The sequence below is a fragment of the Delphinapterus leucas genome, chromosome 14 (genome assembly GCF_059928025.1).
Source record: "Delphinapterus leucas isolate spDelLeu-1000000601 "Yukka" chromosome 14, BTC_Dleu_Yukka2, whole genome shotgun sequence".
NCBI lineage: Eukaryota > Metazoa > Chordata > Mammalia > Artiodactyla > Monodontidae > Delphinapterus > Delphinapterus leucas.
Genome location: NC_143142.1, coordinates 38,496,448 through 38,512,840, shown reverse-complemented (window position 1 = coordinate 38,512,840; position 16,393 = coordinate 38,496,448). Strand labels below are relative to the sequence as shown.

At 34.9% G+C, this 16,393-nt stretch overlaps 1 protein-coding gene across 1 annotated transcript in view; it reads right to left on the bottom strand.

Annotated features, from left to right (window-relative positions):
- The window catches only part of MIB1 (MIB E3 ubiquitin protein ligase 1), a 118,450-nt gene that overhangs the window by 36,045 nt on the left and 66,012 nt on the right, over positions 1-16,393 (bottom strand). The window lies entirely within an intron of this gene.

The following is a 16,393-nucleotide window of genomic DNA, read 5'->3' as shown; positions in this document are numbered from 1 at the left end:
CTGTCATAGAGTGACGTTAAGTCAGAAAGAGAAAACCAAATACCATATGCTAACAGATATATATGGAATCTAAAATTTTAAAAAAATGGTTCTGAAGAACCTAGAGGCAGGACAGGAATAAAGACACAGACGTAGGGAATGGACTTGAGGACACAGGAAGGGGGAAGGGTAAGCTGAGACAAAATGAGAGAGTGGTATTGACATATATACACTACCAAATGTAAAACAGATAGCTAGTGAGAAGTAGCTGCATAGCACAGGGAGATCAGCTTGGTGCTTTGTGACTACCTAGAGTGATGGGATAGGGAGGGTAGGAGGGAGATGCAAGAGGGAGGGGATATGGGGATATATGTATATGTATAGCTGATTCACTTTGCTATACAGCAGTAACTAACAGAACAAAGTAAAGCAATTATGCTCCAATAAAGATGTTAAAAATATATAAGATAAATACATTTTTTAAATTATTTTATCTATTTTTGGCTCTGTCAGGTCTTAGTTGCGGCACGCTGGATCTTCGTTGAGGTACGTGGGATCTTCCGTTGTGATGTGTGGGCGTCCCTCTAGTTGTGGCGTGCGGTTTTCTCTTCTCTAGTTGTGGCGCGTGGGTTTTTCTCTCTCTAGTTGTGGCCCGCGGGTTTTCTCCCTCTAGTTGTGGCGGGCAGGCTCTGTAGTTGTGGCACATGGGCTCCAGAGCGTGTGGGCTCTGCAGTTTGCAGCACGCGGGCTCTCTAGTTGAGGCGCGTGAGCTCAGTAGTTGTGGCGTGCGGGCTTAGTTGCCCTGTGGCATGTGGGATCTTAGTTCCCTGACCAGGGATCAAACCCACATCCCCTGCATTGTAAGGTGGATTTTTTTTTTTTTTTGCGGTACGCGGGCCTCTCACTTTTGCGGCCTCTCCTGTTGCGGAGCACAGGCTCTGGACTCGCAGGCTCAGCGGCCATGGCTCACGGGCGTAGCTGCTCCGCGGCATGTGGGATCTTCCCGGACTGGGGCACAAACCCGTGTCCCCTGCATCGGCAGGCGGACTCTCAACCACTGCGCCACCAGGGAAGCCCTAAGGTGGATTCTTTACCATTGGATCATCAGGGAAGTCCCAAACACATGTTATTGATACAAAGAAAAGAAAAATGGTACTATAACTGTGTTGAGAGAAATGGTGGTAATAGAGGATATTAATAGCTTTCACTTACTTGTTCTTCCTTCTTGCATTCGTTAAGTCAACAAGGTAGAAAACCTGAGGTCCCTCAGAAAAAAGAGCCAATGGTTCAGAAAGTTACTGAGGCATTTAAAAAGAAATAGAGGGAATTCCCTGGCGGTCCAGTGGTTAGGACTTGGCACTTTCACTGCCGGGGCCCAGGTTCGATACCTGGTCGGGGAACTAAGATCCCACAAGCCGCACAGCACAGCCAAAAAAAATTAAATAAAAATAAACAAAAATAAAAATAAATAGATATGTATGTATTCTTGAAAGCCCATTGCCTCCCTGCACTCTTATTACTTTGTGTCTTTTTGCTTTTTCCTCTCTTAGTACAGTATATATAACTGAACTGTCAGAACAAGGGAAAGGCAGTACCAGGCTACTGCTGGCAGTGACAAAAACAACCCTAGTCCCTTCTAGATCACATTCTACAAAGTATATCAAATCCTAATATTAAAATGCAAAATTCAACATTTTCAAGGAGAAAGTTTTTATTTCAGAATAAATCTATTCTGTTAATTAGTCTCACTGACATAAATGTTGTATATTACACTATAGAATAACCATATTAAAATATTTTTTCCTCACAATCCTGAAACATTAAGAAATATATCATTAAAAATAAAAATTGAAAGAAATTTGAATTAATCCAAATGCTTTATTTTAAACTGATTAAATTATTATAATATTAGCAACATATTTTAAAGAGAAATGGTAATTTTTGATTTCCCATAGTAACAGTGTTATATTGGCAAATGAGATGAATACAGCAGACAATAGTTAATAAAGTAAATAAAACAAATGGATAACTAAAGAAAAAGAGATTTTTATAAGAGGAGATCCAGAAGTCAAATTAGGATGATAGATAGATAGATAGATAAGTAGATAGATAGATAGATAAATCACCAGGATGGAATTATTATTAAAAAGATGTAAATTATGTCTTTTTCTGGAAAATAATGATTGGTTAAAAAGAGAGTGAAGAAATGGTTCGTACAAAGCCTGGAGAAAGAATTAGAAAAATAATTTGTCAGTGTATCACCAGCGTTATCTATAGAAAAAGCTCCCTGATGAGCAATCCCAGTATTCTAATTTACCCTCCAGTAGAATCAGGAGAATGCTATCAGTTTTCAGTCCATCGTCATATGCAAAGTCATCACAGGTTGATGGTACTGTCAATTAAGATCATCTAACCAGTTGTCTTGTTCACCAATCAATCTCCAATTTTAACTTAGCTTTTCATAGTAGATTTCTTTCTCCCCACTGCAGGGGAAAAAAATCTACTGATCAGATGGTGTAAGTACTACAATCCACTTAGTAATATTTCTGTCAACAGTAATTTGGCATTCTATATTAGTGTTAATTAGTGTTAGTCATCTCTATGGACCAATAAAGCCAAGGTCCATACTCGGGCCCTGTGAAGCCTCAACTAAACACTCTCACCCATAACAGCTCTATCTCATATCTCTAACTGAACAAATACCAACACTTCCATAGAAACCTCTGTAAAATATCGTAAGATTGCTGTAAGAATTAAATGATATAATGTAGGTAAGTGTTTTAGTAGAGTCTAAAATTCTTCAATATAATAGTGTTATTTTATTACAGTTCTAAGATTATAGACCTATAAAGTACACAGTACAAATTTCCCTTTTCTCCTTCCCAAGAATTCCTCCTGTATTCTTGATTTTGGTTATTCTTACCACCATTTAACCAGCCACCCAAGTCAGAAACCTGGGAATCATTCTAGACCCTTTCCTCCCTTCTTACTCCTGCGTTCAATTTGTTCTCTTGGTTTTCCCTTTTAAAACTAAACTATTCTTTCCCAGGGGCCCCAATATTCTTTATATAGGCTTTCATTACCTTTCCTCTGAACATCTGTAACAGCCCCCTTCCAAATCTATCCTCTATACCCCTTCCACACAAATCTAATCATTTCACAATTTTCACAAATTCAAAATTATCAGCACTCAAATTAAAAAGGCTTCCTTTAGGGCTTCCCTGGTGGCGCAGTGGTTGAGAGTCCGCCTGCTGATGCAGGGGACCTGGGTTTGTGCCCCGGTTCGGGAAGATCCCCCATGCCGCGGAGCGGCTGGGCCCGTGAGCCATGGCCGCTGAGCCTGTGCGTTCGGGGCCTGTGCTCCGACGGGAGAGGCCACAACAGTGAGAGGCTCGCATACTGCAAAAAAAAAAAAGGCTTCCTTTAAAATAACTAAATCTTTTTAAGATATGATTGGTCTCAATAAAATTTATTCTGAAATATACTTTTTGTTCTAATATACTTTTAAAAGAATATGAGACTAAACTTATTATTTTGTTGATAACTGAATTACAACAAAATCAACTCCTGATTAAATGGTTTAAGTTGTGATAAAATATTGCAGATAGCCCCAAATCAAAATTAATGTAAAAGTCAATGGTCAACTAGCCAGGAGTGGGTAAATTTTTGTTTTTGCTGTTCTTAAATAAACTTTTTATTTCAGAACCACTGTAGAGTTACAGAGAATTGTGAAGATACTGCAGAGAGTTCCTCACCTCTACTGTTAATATTGTACATTAGTATGGAACATTTGTTAATTAATGAACCAGCACTGACTGCTATTAACTACTTCATTCCAACTTCCTTAGTTTTATTTCATGTTCTTTTTCTGCTCCAGAATACCACATTACATTTAGTTGTCATGGCTCCTTAGGCTGCCCTTGGCTGTGACAGTTTCTTAGACGTTCCTTGTTTTTGATGATGTTGACAATGTTGAGGAGTACTAATCAGTTATTTTGTAGACTGTCCCTCAGCTGGAATTTGTCTGCTGTTTTCCCATGATTACACTGGGGTTATGAGTTTTGAAGAAGGAGGTCTCAAAGGTAGTGCCTCTTCATCACGTCACATCAAGGGTACACACTATAAACATGACTTATCACTGTCGATGTTAACCTTGATCATCTGGCTGAGGTAGTGTTTGTGAGGTTTCTCCATCACAGAATTACTCTTTTTCCCCTTTTGTATACTATAGAACACTAAAATATACCACATACTCTTTGGAAAGAAGTCACTATGCGCAGCCTAAACTTGAGTGGAAAGTTATGCTCCACTTCCTTGAAGGTGGAATATCCACATAAATTATTTAGAATTCTTCTACACTGGAGATTTGAGGTAGATTAATTTTAACAGAGACCTATAACCCTCTCATCTTAACTAGAAAGCTGCTAATTAATGTTCATTCCTGATCTTCCCCCCACAAAAAGCAAACAAACACAAACAAATAATATGATGCCTCAAGAAAAAAGCCAATCTTTGGGCCTAGCCTGCAAGATGAGTTAAGAAAAAAACAGAATAGCCCCTGGTCCCCTCACCCTCATGTCCAGAGCAGCTCTGAGTGGTCTGTCTCCTTTCTTCTCATGGGGTAGACAATCTGAGGAACCCACAATATAACCAAAGGTCAGCTGTTCCCCACAGAACCTTAGTTAATTAAGAGGATTCTGTTGTTAGGTTGCAAGAACTGAGGTCCATAGAGTTGCCGGGATAAGGGTGTTACAGCTCAATAAATCAATAATTATACTAAGCCAATAGACTCTCACTTGTGGAGCACAGTATGAGATTTGAAGATACTTTCCCTAACGTTCAAACACTCTTCTTTATTTCTCAGTCTGGTTGCTTTCCAAAGGTTAAGGGCATGGATAATTTAAGGATAAGATCTTACTACCAGTTAAGCAGGCATTTGTGAATACTGCCAAAGAAGCATTAAGTTCCGGAACAACTAATAGTGGTGCCTAGCATAATCCCTGGCACATGGTAATACTCAAACGTTTGCTGAATGATGAACAAATGAGTTCTAAGAAGCAGAGGGGACAAGCAGCTGTCTGCATGGTATGTAACAGTCAAATGGCGCTGGGTCCATTTTTAGGATCTGCCAAGCTTTGCAATCTTTCTTCAGAGATAGGCAACATTTTTCCAAATAAACCACAGTAGCTAAACTGAGGAGGCCTTACATATTAGTATTACTTAATGTAAAAAGACATTAGAACGGCACAACAGCACATATTAGGTGTTCAATAAATGCTTGCTGAGTTAAAGAACAATCCCTCAAATATAGTTTAAGCATGTTAGTCCAGAATCCATAAAGAAACTTAATTAAAAAGTTGATGAATCCCAAGCAGAAGTTCTGTAGGGCATGCTAAAACCAGGTTAGTATGTAACGGTCTGAATACATTTTTATTCAATACACACCCCTATCTAAATGGATGGAGACAAGAAGTCTAGGAGGGTATATACCAAAATGCTATCTGTGATCATCACTTTAGTAAATGAGTATGGGTAGTTTTTATTTTCTTTCATCTATTTATAGTGATAGACATGACTCAAATGTTTTTTAATTCCTTTTTTTGGTGTGCTTTAATTTTCTTCCCACAAACTCTTTTTTGACAGACAGTAATTAAAAGGTTCATTAATTTAGCTTAAATTCATTAACTAGGAATTTGGTAATGTAGTAGAATTTAGCTCAAAATGAGAGACATATGCAATGACAATGCAGGCTACAGGAGAGCTGTACAGGTGAGTACTCGATCATTCCTAAAATAAGACAACCAAAATGATCTCTTCTATGTACATTAGAAGATGTAAGGCAGGGAAGCGTAGTTTACTTATCTTTATACCCGCTTTGTGCACCCAGTATTAGGTGCTCAAAGTTTAGTTGAATGGAACAAAAGAAGAAACAATCAAATGAACAACCATCTTTCTGAGCAAGAATGCTCACCATGCTACATTTTTGGTTTATGTTCCAGTCCCCAAGAGTCCATTCCCTAACTACTTGCATTTTCAGAAACCAGAGCAACAGCAGGCACAGTGGTGAAGATCTCAGTCTGAAGCCAAACTATCTGGGCTCACGTTCTGGCACCAGCAAACTGAAGAGCTAATGACTTGAGCAGGTTACTTACCTTCTGTGCCTCAGTTTCCTCATCTATAAAATGTGAGAAGAATCGCAAATCCTATTTCATAGGATCGTTATGAAAATTTTAAAGGGCTTAGAAGAATACCTGGACCTTCATACACTATATGAGTGTTTGCTTGGAGGGGGGTACTTTTACTGCTACAAAATGGTCAGCAAATATGGGGTAATTTAGAAACCTGAAAATTAACCTATCTTAACACTCTGAGATGTGTCATCTTATCACAATGTGTCTAAAATTATTTCAATATCTAGAAAAGCTGACTCTTTAAAACTGCCAAATATCTATAGAAGCATTCTTTATGTCACTGTTTTAAAACAGCCAACCAAAAAAATTAAACTGCTATGTTATTAAATGCTACAGACAAAAAGAATGTCAAGGACAAATTTCCCTTCTAGGAGAATAAGCTCAGAAAACTGATAACCGTTTTTCTTGATTCTTAACTGAATCGATACTTAAGAGACTATATTTGAATTAAGAACAAGGTATAGTTGGTTTCTCTTGGGCATTCTTAGGTTTGTAAGATCTTAAATTGTATCTCCATAGGTTTGTGGAATTTGATGTTATATTTTTTTCTCCTTGGCTAAAAAATAAACTTCAATATTAAAATTTATGGTAAATATGCCATTAAATTTATAGCAAAAGTATTTTTCCTCTGCAACATACACTATGTGGCAAAGTTACATATAGGTTAATGACTATTTAAGTCTGCAGTAAAGTGTGTCATGATCATGCCTACATGCTATTTCAGAAAATAAAAGTGGAATGGCAATGTAGAAGGGAGGAAAATACCACTTCATATTTGAGCATAAAATAAAATTTAACTAATGCATTTTAATAGTTATATAAGTATATATAGTTTCAATATAAAAGTACACAATTACTCAAAAGCATTCCAGACACTGTTTCTCACCTAAGTACTACAAAACAATTTACTCAAATTGACAATGAATTAAAAGTTTTAAGTAGCATTTCCAAGATTTCATTTACACATTACTCCTTTCTTCCTTAGTGATCTCTCTCCACCCTCAATATATAGGTTCTACTTACCATTTTTACAAATTTGCCATTCAAATATTATTTATTAAATTTAAAAAGAGTGTATAGCAACAATTCGCTCTACAAGGTAACACTACAAAATCCCTTCAGGCCTTTAGCTGTATAAAATATCATTATCCTGATTTTTTACCAATAAAAAAATCAGGTCATGAAACATATTTTGGCAGCAGAGGGATTTTACTTGTTCCATATCTATCTAAAGACTGTCTTGCTACTAACCAGGGTAATATTTTTCCTCTTTCTTTTTTTCTCTGCAGTGCATCTAAGTTCAGTGACAGCCGCATCAGGCTTTCCTAGTCTCAGCGCAAGCTCAGTGAAAATCTGGGATGTGTAAGTGGAAACATGAGAGACCGCTTTATTTGGCAGTGCTTTGGGGAAAAAAAAAGGCAGGACAAATGGCAAGGCAGTGTTTGGACCGCAGGATGAACAATCAATAGGCAGAAAGCAAGATAGAGGCTTCCTCAGCTTCTGGATCGACAATCGACAGCTGAGAGACTATTTTTTGCTATGGTTGACTAAATATGGTCAGGGAAGAGAGAGGCACAAGAGAGTCTGTTTGCCTGGGAGTGCATGTTTCAAATGCTTAGCTGCCTATAAAGCTGTAACAGTTCAGCCTGTGGCCACTGAGGGAAGAATATAAGTTAACCTTTGTAGTGACCATGTGGAAGTCCTGACCTTGCTTGCAGACTTGACCTCGGGATATGACAAGGTAGCTTCAATACAGATCTACCATTTAATCCTGGAAACTAAAACAAACAAAAAAAATCTCACAGCAAGAAAGATGCAGAATATTTCCTGAGAAGTCAGAAGACCCCAATGTATTCTGGTGCGCAAAGAAAACAGGGTGAATGTCTACAGTTACTTGGGGGGAGCAAGGTGTGTTTTGGTTTTTGTTGGGTTTTTATGTCTTTTTTAGATTATAAAATTAACCTCCTCTGCAACTTTTTCCCCAATTCTGAAGCATTCCATCTGAGAAATAAGTGAGGTTCATTTTCTTGGCTGTTGTAGCAACCTTCCTCCGTAGCTTAACTTTCTGTCCAGCAGATACAAGGTGCTTATAACTGCAATAGTAGTAATAACGACATTCCAAATCAAATGACCAACGCTGATTCAATTTTACTGTAGTTTTTTTTCTTTTCCCTTAAGCATAAGGGAGAGGGAAAAGATGGATGACTTATTTTTGTTTGTTCATTTGTTTTTCAAATTTATCTTAAAAGGTGAGGTTCTGTGTTCACTGTTTCTTCCCCCTTACTTCACCCGGCTCATGAAAAGAAGCGCTAATTCAGCAAATAGAGTGAAGAAACAATCAAGATGAGATGGCTGCTGCTGATGTGACTCTCTAGGTCTTTATCTCTCTTCCTGCTGCTAATGCTGCATGACACTAAGCTTACAGGTAACACAGCACCACAGGCCTGTACTTTTAAGGATGCTTATGACTTTCTGCATGCTTACCTATTACTGACTCGATACATGTTTTTATTGTTAGATTAAATTCTATCTGGGCACAGCCTAGTTTCACAGTTCAAGTAGAGAGCTTATGTAGTATAAAAAGGAACGCTGTTAAATATCATGACAGGTAACTCTGGATCTCAAACTTGTACAAATCCATTCCTGTCATTTACATTATTAAAGAGTTTGTTTTTATTGTTTCAGATTAAATGGTGGTTTTGCATCCCTAGTAAATCACATCCTGCTTCCAAAGTATACTACCGTTTAAAAACTATTAACTATTTCAAGGTTTAGTCAACCAAGATACTTGGTAGATCACAAAATACTTTTTAATGCCAACTCTAATAGTTGGGCACAAAAATAAATCAGAACGTGCATGGTGAAATTCTAACTCTGCATTGCTGAAACTGCTGTACTACTGGGCTATCTGCTGCTACATTCCGATTTGCTCTCTCTAAGCTGCACTAGCTTTTTATCACAGGCTGCAGAAATTCTACTTTCTGTGTCTTTTCTTCCCCTCCTTTCTCAAATAGGAAAATTTCTCATGGTTTTTCTTTTAAATTAACCTTTTAATACCACAATAATAAAAGGCAACTCACCAATTACAATTTCTTTTCATGCTAAATGATCAAGCTAAAACTCAACTGCTCATAGGCTAATACCTTTCGGCTGTTTTTAAGTGAGACTTTGGACAGTACTGTTCTGGTACTTATCCTTTATATTAAAAAAAAAATCAAAGAATCAAAACAACTCAACTCACCAAAATTAGATATTAATTCATCTATCTAAATTTATATTTAACCCAAAAGGAGCACCAAAGTGCAAAATTCAGGTAAGTAACTAATAAAAAGAAAGGAACAACAAAGAAGTTTTCAAATGATCATGAGTTCTTATCTATGACCTTAAAAAAACTAACAAAAAAAATCATCATCTTTAAAAATTCAGTTCATTTACACCCTAAAAAGATCGGGTTTTTCTCCTTGTCTTTTCAACTTTAGAGTTAATATCAGAAGTACTAATTGGCTAAGTTTTTAATAAGGCATTTAGTTTGTAAAAAGAATTTGCACCAAATTAATTATTGTCTACTTGTAGGATCTAGAAGCAAACTACAAAATAAGAAGAAATTTCCTCTGAAGACTATGAAGAAACACTAGGCTGATCTTACCAATATCTGAAATACACTCTGTATATCCCCACTGATACTATGGATCTCTTGCAGAACCAAACCAGGACAAAGTTCAACAGATAACTGGTCAAAGTTTAAAAGTGTATGTCCACCAAAAACAAGGAACCATGAATGGCACTAATGCCATGCCTCAGGTAAATTTGTTATAAAGTTTAGTCTTTGATAGTCTCTGCAAATGATCTACCATTTCTCTCCATCAGTAAGCTGAATGTTTTACTAACAAATGGGAAAATAAAACATTTCGTGTTTTTACAGCTAACAACTTAGTAATACCTACTCAGAGTACATACTTCTTTATGTACCCATATGAACATACAATGCTATGGAATGTAAAGAAGTATGTATTTTTGGTAGGCAATAAACCGCCAAGAGGGAACTAGAATGCAGCTATGTGAATGACCTTCATATGGTAAATTAACCTAATATCAAAGAGATGACCTTTGGCAATACTAACACCAGAAAAATGTACCTACTACTTACAGATGGAAACTAAATGTTGCTAAGATTTATATTCTGTGAAGAAAAAAAGTTTTACTGAAGTAGATTTAAAATTATCATGAAATTCCTTTTAAATATTTTAAGTTATGCATACATTTTACATTTTTTAAATTAAGTTTCACATGATTAAAATTTGAATACAAAAGAGAAAAGAGTATTACTAGTACAAAACAATGAGGGATACACATGACCTATTTTCTGTCTCCACAATTTGACATTAATTTAAATTAATATCATATTAGTAGTGTTGACTGATTTAACAAAAGCCAACTTCATTTGCATTTCAACAGCTCTTCTTCATATTTTGATAAATTTATAATTTAATAATATTAGAGGAATTTCTGAAGCAAGTTTTGCAGTTTTAGGTTTTCTTTTTGAAAGCTATAGACATAGTTATGATTTTAAAAGGCTATCTTTCAAGTAAAATTCTGCTCTCAGAAGAAAAAAAACTGGTCCTTGTCCTTCTCCCTAATCCAGTCTCCACTTTCAATGCTGTGTAAGTACTTAGAATGAATCAAGACATAAGATTTATTCATAAAAAATGACAAAATTCTGGGAAATAGCTGTAAGTCAACAGGGCACATTGGTCACAGACTGCCAAATATTTAAAATAAATTAATTTATTATCTATATTATCCTTGAATTTGCTTTCTCCAAAGAGGGCACATAAAATGAACACACCATAGTCAAGAAACCAATTTATACAGAAAGAATAACCATCTTTTATTAGTACTATGCAATTATAATTCAATTTTTTATAAATATGATAGACCTACTATTTATAGTATTAGATAATTAAAATACTTTTTTGTATTTTATATAAAATTTATTTTGTACTATATTTATATACTAATAAATTATACATGTTATAGCTCTTAGCAACAATTTATAAGTAGTACCTACTTTAAGCTACTATAATAGACTTTGAAAAAAGAAATACTAATATTAATATTCATATATTCTAATTTCTTACTAAAAGTTTTATTTTGACTGGAGTATTCAGACATGTATTTCATGTATACATTTTTTGTTTCACAGTTGAATAGAAATGGCTATAAGGTTACCCAATTTTCTGTTTAATAAGACAACAAGATAATTGTCAAAAGTTGATTTTCATTTTATCGGCAGATTATAAAGAATGAGAGAATGACTATTAGATATGGTAGCATATAAATTATTGAATATTTATTGGAAGTTACAAAAAGTTCATAATTTTAAAATTCCACATTTTCAAAGAAAAAATCAGTTCAAAGCTTAACTCACTCAAGAATAGCCCTTCTTTCTGATCATCTACAAAGAGAATGGCAAAGCTGCATATTCCATTTGTTAAGTTTAATTGCACATGCCCTAAATACCAAAAAGTGACAATATATACCTCAAAAATAGAGGTTCCTCTATAAAACTACTCAAAGGGTATTACTACACCCATGTTTTATAATAAACAATTACATTCCTCATTCTATAGGTATACATGTTTTTAATAATTATTTTAAAACATCCCAGCAACTAAGAATCTCGTTGCTACAATATTAAGAGTATATAATCCCTAGAAAATAAAATGACAGCATCTGTTGTTATTCATTTGAAAAAGTAAAATTATACACTGTTTCTAGTGCTTACAAGTTTAACTTAACATACCTAAGAGTATTTTCAATCACTCTAAAATGTCACATCTATCACTTAGATCAGCTGTTCATTTTTAACTGAGTACATATTAAACTCTGGGCATCTGCTGACACTGGTGTAACTCAAACATTTCAACTGTCTCGCTGACAGGGATAACAGATGCTGACATTATCAAATGCTGTACTATTTTTTTTCCACGGCCTCTCCTTGCCCCAATATGGCCAGTATATGAAACTGAACTGCCATCCAAAAGCACACTTGAGCAACTGGATCTGCTAAACGGCTCCCATATAACTAGTAAAAATAGAAGCCAGTTTTATTACTATCATCAGCACTGAAGTCCACGCAATTTAACACCTGTTTCATTTCTATTAGAATAAATGATGGAAATAATTGTAGTCACATTAATTTCACCCGCAGCATGATACTCATCAACCAACAGATGGAGAATATACTTAATATGAGAGTTGTTTGAATATTGCCTGAATTAGTGTTGACCTTCTCCCAGTTTGGTTCAAAAAAGATAGCTATTTCTTTACTCTATATTTCACTGAGAGCACTTATAGGCAAACTATAAATTGCTCAAACTTTTATTTCAAGCAAGTATTTTCAGAAGACATCCCTTCCCAATACTGAAATCCCCTTATAACAAAAATTTGTCCTACTGAGTTTTAATGGTAGTTTTAATACTCAAATTCATGATTATTACTAACCACAAGTCCATGTATCATCAAGCTGATAATGAGAAGTAACTAGGCAAGCTGTACCCAAAATGACAGAGAATTCAGTCAAGGAACTAGACCTTTAAAAGGGTTAAATTATTAACCTATGATTAATAACACTACATAAGCAAAAAGAAAGAAAAATAAGCTATCATGCATGGCAGTTCCTTCCAACACAAGTCTAAGCAATACACCGAATATACGTGTCATCTGTTTATAAACCAAAGCGCAGAGGTACTTTCTTAAGGCTACTCATTCCTCCACCCCGTCAGCAACTTGCTGTTAGTCCTTAAGTATAATACTTAAAAAAGCAGCGGCAATAGAAAAGTATGACTAAGCAGTGCTCTTCCCTAACCTATTTCGCTTACTTATTTGGTTTACTGCCCAAGGATAAATAGATAAAATTACTCTGATACACAACAAGATCTATTTGCTCTTTTACATGGCGTGGGTTTTGAAACAGGTCACTGTCTGAATTTAAGAACTAAGCAAAAGTGTTAAAAATAAAGACATACATTGATAACTCCTTAATGCACTAAAGACGTGTTAAAGGGTAAAGATTTCTGCACGACTAGAGCAGGAAATAGTAGGAAAAGTGCCTTCAAAACATAAAGTTTTACATTCAATGGCTGAAATACTGATATGAGAATCTCTTAACATTTGTGGAAGGAACATAACCATAATTTTTCAAATAAAAAACATTTTAACTGTTCTGGGTCCCAAACTAGCGGCACTGCAATGCTTTGCTAGAGCTGGTAAAATGGAACCAAATCGCCTCTTCAATGGATTTGGTCCCCTTCAACCAGCTGTAGCTATGCATTGATTACTACAGGACAGCCAGCGTTTTCATTTATCAATATCAATCACATCAACTAATTTCAACTTATTTAAATTACTCAGATTGTGGTTTAAATCAAATAATTTGTTATTGTTAATTCTACTTGGAAGAGTCATAATGGTAAATAATGTTTATAAACAGCTTTATGAAAAATGTGTGGATAACATAAGGCTTTCAAATAAAATTATTTTATTCATTTATGGTCTCTTGGTATTAAATTTCTTATGCTTCAGAAAAGAAATGGTATTGAAATGTAGACTATGCCACACAATTTTAAAAAAACAAAACTTCCTTCAAAGGAAGAAAATATCTGGGAAGGTCACCTGAAACCATAACAGGAATGTCACAGTGTGGGCACATACATTTTTAAATTAAAGAAAAATGTAACATTATATAAAATAAAACTCCAGAAATGTTGAGTCACTACCTTCCATATGATTAGCATGTAATTTTACTGCTATTTAATAGAACATTGATAGGTAAGGTGGAAAAGGAGATGATGACACTGCAGAGCATCTTATAGACAGACTTAAACAGAAGGTATCTAATTCTTCTGACCCTGAACCAAAAGACTTTAATCCTCAAAAAAGAAACAAAATACTAATAAGCATTGTTACCTTTTTACTTATGTAGGTATTTCACCTCTCCAAACATGTTTCCTCAGTTGTAAAATGAGAAGACTTTTTTTTTTTCTAATTCTCAGTTAAAATGGTTTCTTCTGTCTTAAAACATCACTGGTCAGTACCAGGATAGAAAAGCCAATTTTAAGAATACGAAACTCGATATAGAAAAAAAAAGAACTCAAAACAACCCAAGTTACAATTACAACCAATATATAACTTGTGTTATCTTCTGATATTCTTTTGTGTCCAATTAAAATCACACTTTATTGGGCAATGTACAGTCAAAACTGCATAAAATGTCTTAAGGAAATAGGAATAAAGAAGTGTGTACCTTTAACTAAAGCACCACTTTGTTGTAGAATGGAAGTTTTTTTTCCTTTCTTTTTTGTGTCACCTGACACCAATTATCTGGTTGGAGGAGTCACTATTATAAATTTCCAGAGGAATTCTCAAGAATTAAAGAAACAGAAGTAGTATGCTTTTTCCTCCTTGTATAGGCTCAACATTATTAAATATACTATGCCTATTCTCAATAAAGTTAAACAATTCAAAATATTTAAAAGTTACTTCCTAAACACTTTAATTTTCAGTCTATCTTAAACTTTATAACTTAAAAATATTATAACCTAAATTAAATTCCCTCAATAAAATCTCTTTTTGACCATCCTAATTTGAAATAATTGCTTTGTTTCAACTCCTGACCGTCTCTACAGAATTTATATTTTAATTGATCATATCCTGTGATATCTAACACTGTCCTGACTGTCAAATTAAGGCTAACATGTATTGAGTCCCCAGTATAGTCAAGGCATTACAGGAAATACAGAGATAAATATTTGTGCCCACAATTTTAACAGAAAGAAACATAAAAATGCACATACTAAGCGACAGCACAAAGCAGATTATAAGTGCAACAAAACAAAAACACAGAACCAGGAAGTATAGAGCAAACAGAAAATAACTTCAGTGATGATACATAGGAGCTCTGGAAGAGAGCTGGTTAAGAAAAAGAAGGGATAAGGGCATCTTAATGAAAGAAAATGCTTAATAAATGAAGGAAGAGAGCAGACAATTTTAGGGAGAGAGAGTAGTATAATGTAGTTGAAGGGCAAGTTGGGCAGAGGGATTTTAATTAGCAGGAGATAAAGTTAGAAAGACAGGCTCATGAAGCACAAGAAGTGAGCTTGATATATTAATACATTCTTAGTTAAATCATTCACTGTCCACGTGTTCCAGTCTTGCCTCACATACAGACCGCAATACACAGAAAATAATATAAAGTGGCTAAGATCAGTGAATCTAAAGTCAAATAGACCTTGCTCAAGTTCCAACTGTTCCACTAGTCAGCTGCATGATCTTGAATAAGTAAATTCATCTCTTTATAAGCCCCATATGCTTCATCTATAAAATGAGGATATTAACACCTGCTTCAAAAAGCTGTTCAAAGGACTGAAATGAGATAATGCATGTATAGTACTAGTGGCCAGGCCTGTGGTAAATGCTGTCATTATCATCTTTTATTTGAAAGGCAGGGAACATATAATACTACTGTGTCTCCTTTACGGTGCCAACGTATGAAGTGTTCAAATATTTGTAATTTGAAAAAACAAATCAAGATATAACCTAAAACACTGTCATTTATTTCATCCTAGATTATACACCAATTGTTACAGCTACCAACAACCAATCACAATAAAATCCTTTTGTTCTCTGTGCTCACCCTCTAGTGGTGATCCTAAGAAGCTAAAAAAGAGCAAAAAAAAGTAAAAGGAAACATGATGTAAAAATGCAATATACATCATGAATAAGAATTCATGATGTTTATAGTTAATAATACTGCATTGTACATTTGAAAGCTGCTAAGAGAATAGGTCTTAAAAGTTGTCACCACAAGAAAAAAAAATTGGAACTATGCGTGGTGATGGATGTTAACTAGACTTACTGTGGCGATCACTTCACAATATATACAAATATCAAATCATTATTTTGTAACACCTGATACTAATATAATGTTATGTCAACTATATCTCAATTTTTTTTTAATTTAGGGTAGATTAAATTATGAAAATAAACTTCTAAGTAAGTATCTCCCTCAGTCAATACACATGGGCTTGATTCAACTATAAACAGAAGACATCTAATGTAGAATTTTCTGAAATGCTTCTCAAGTTAAAGTTGTTCCAAAAAATTCACTCATAGAAAGTTCTAGGTTAAGCAAAGCTAATAACCATTTTCCTTTTCTGTGAGAC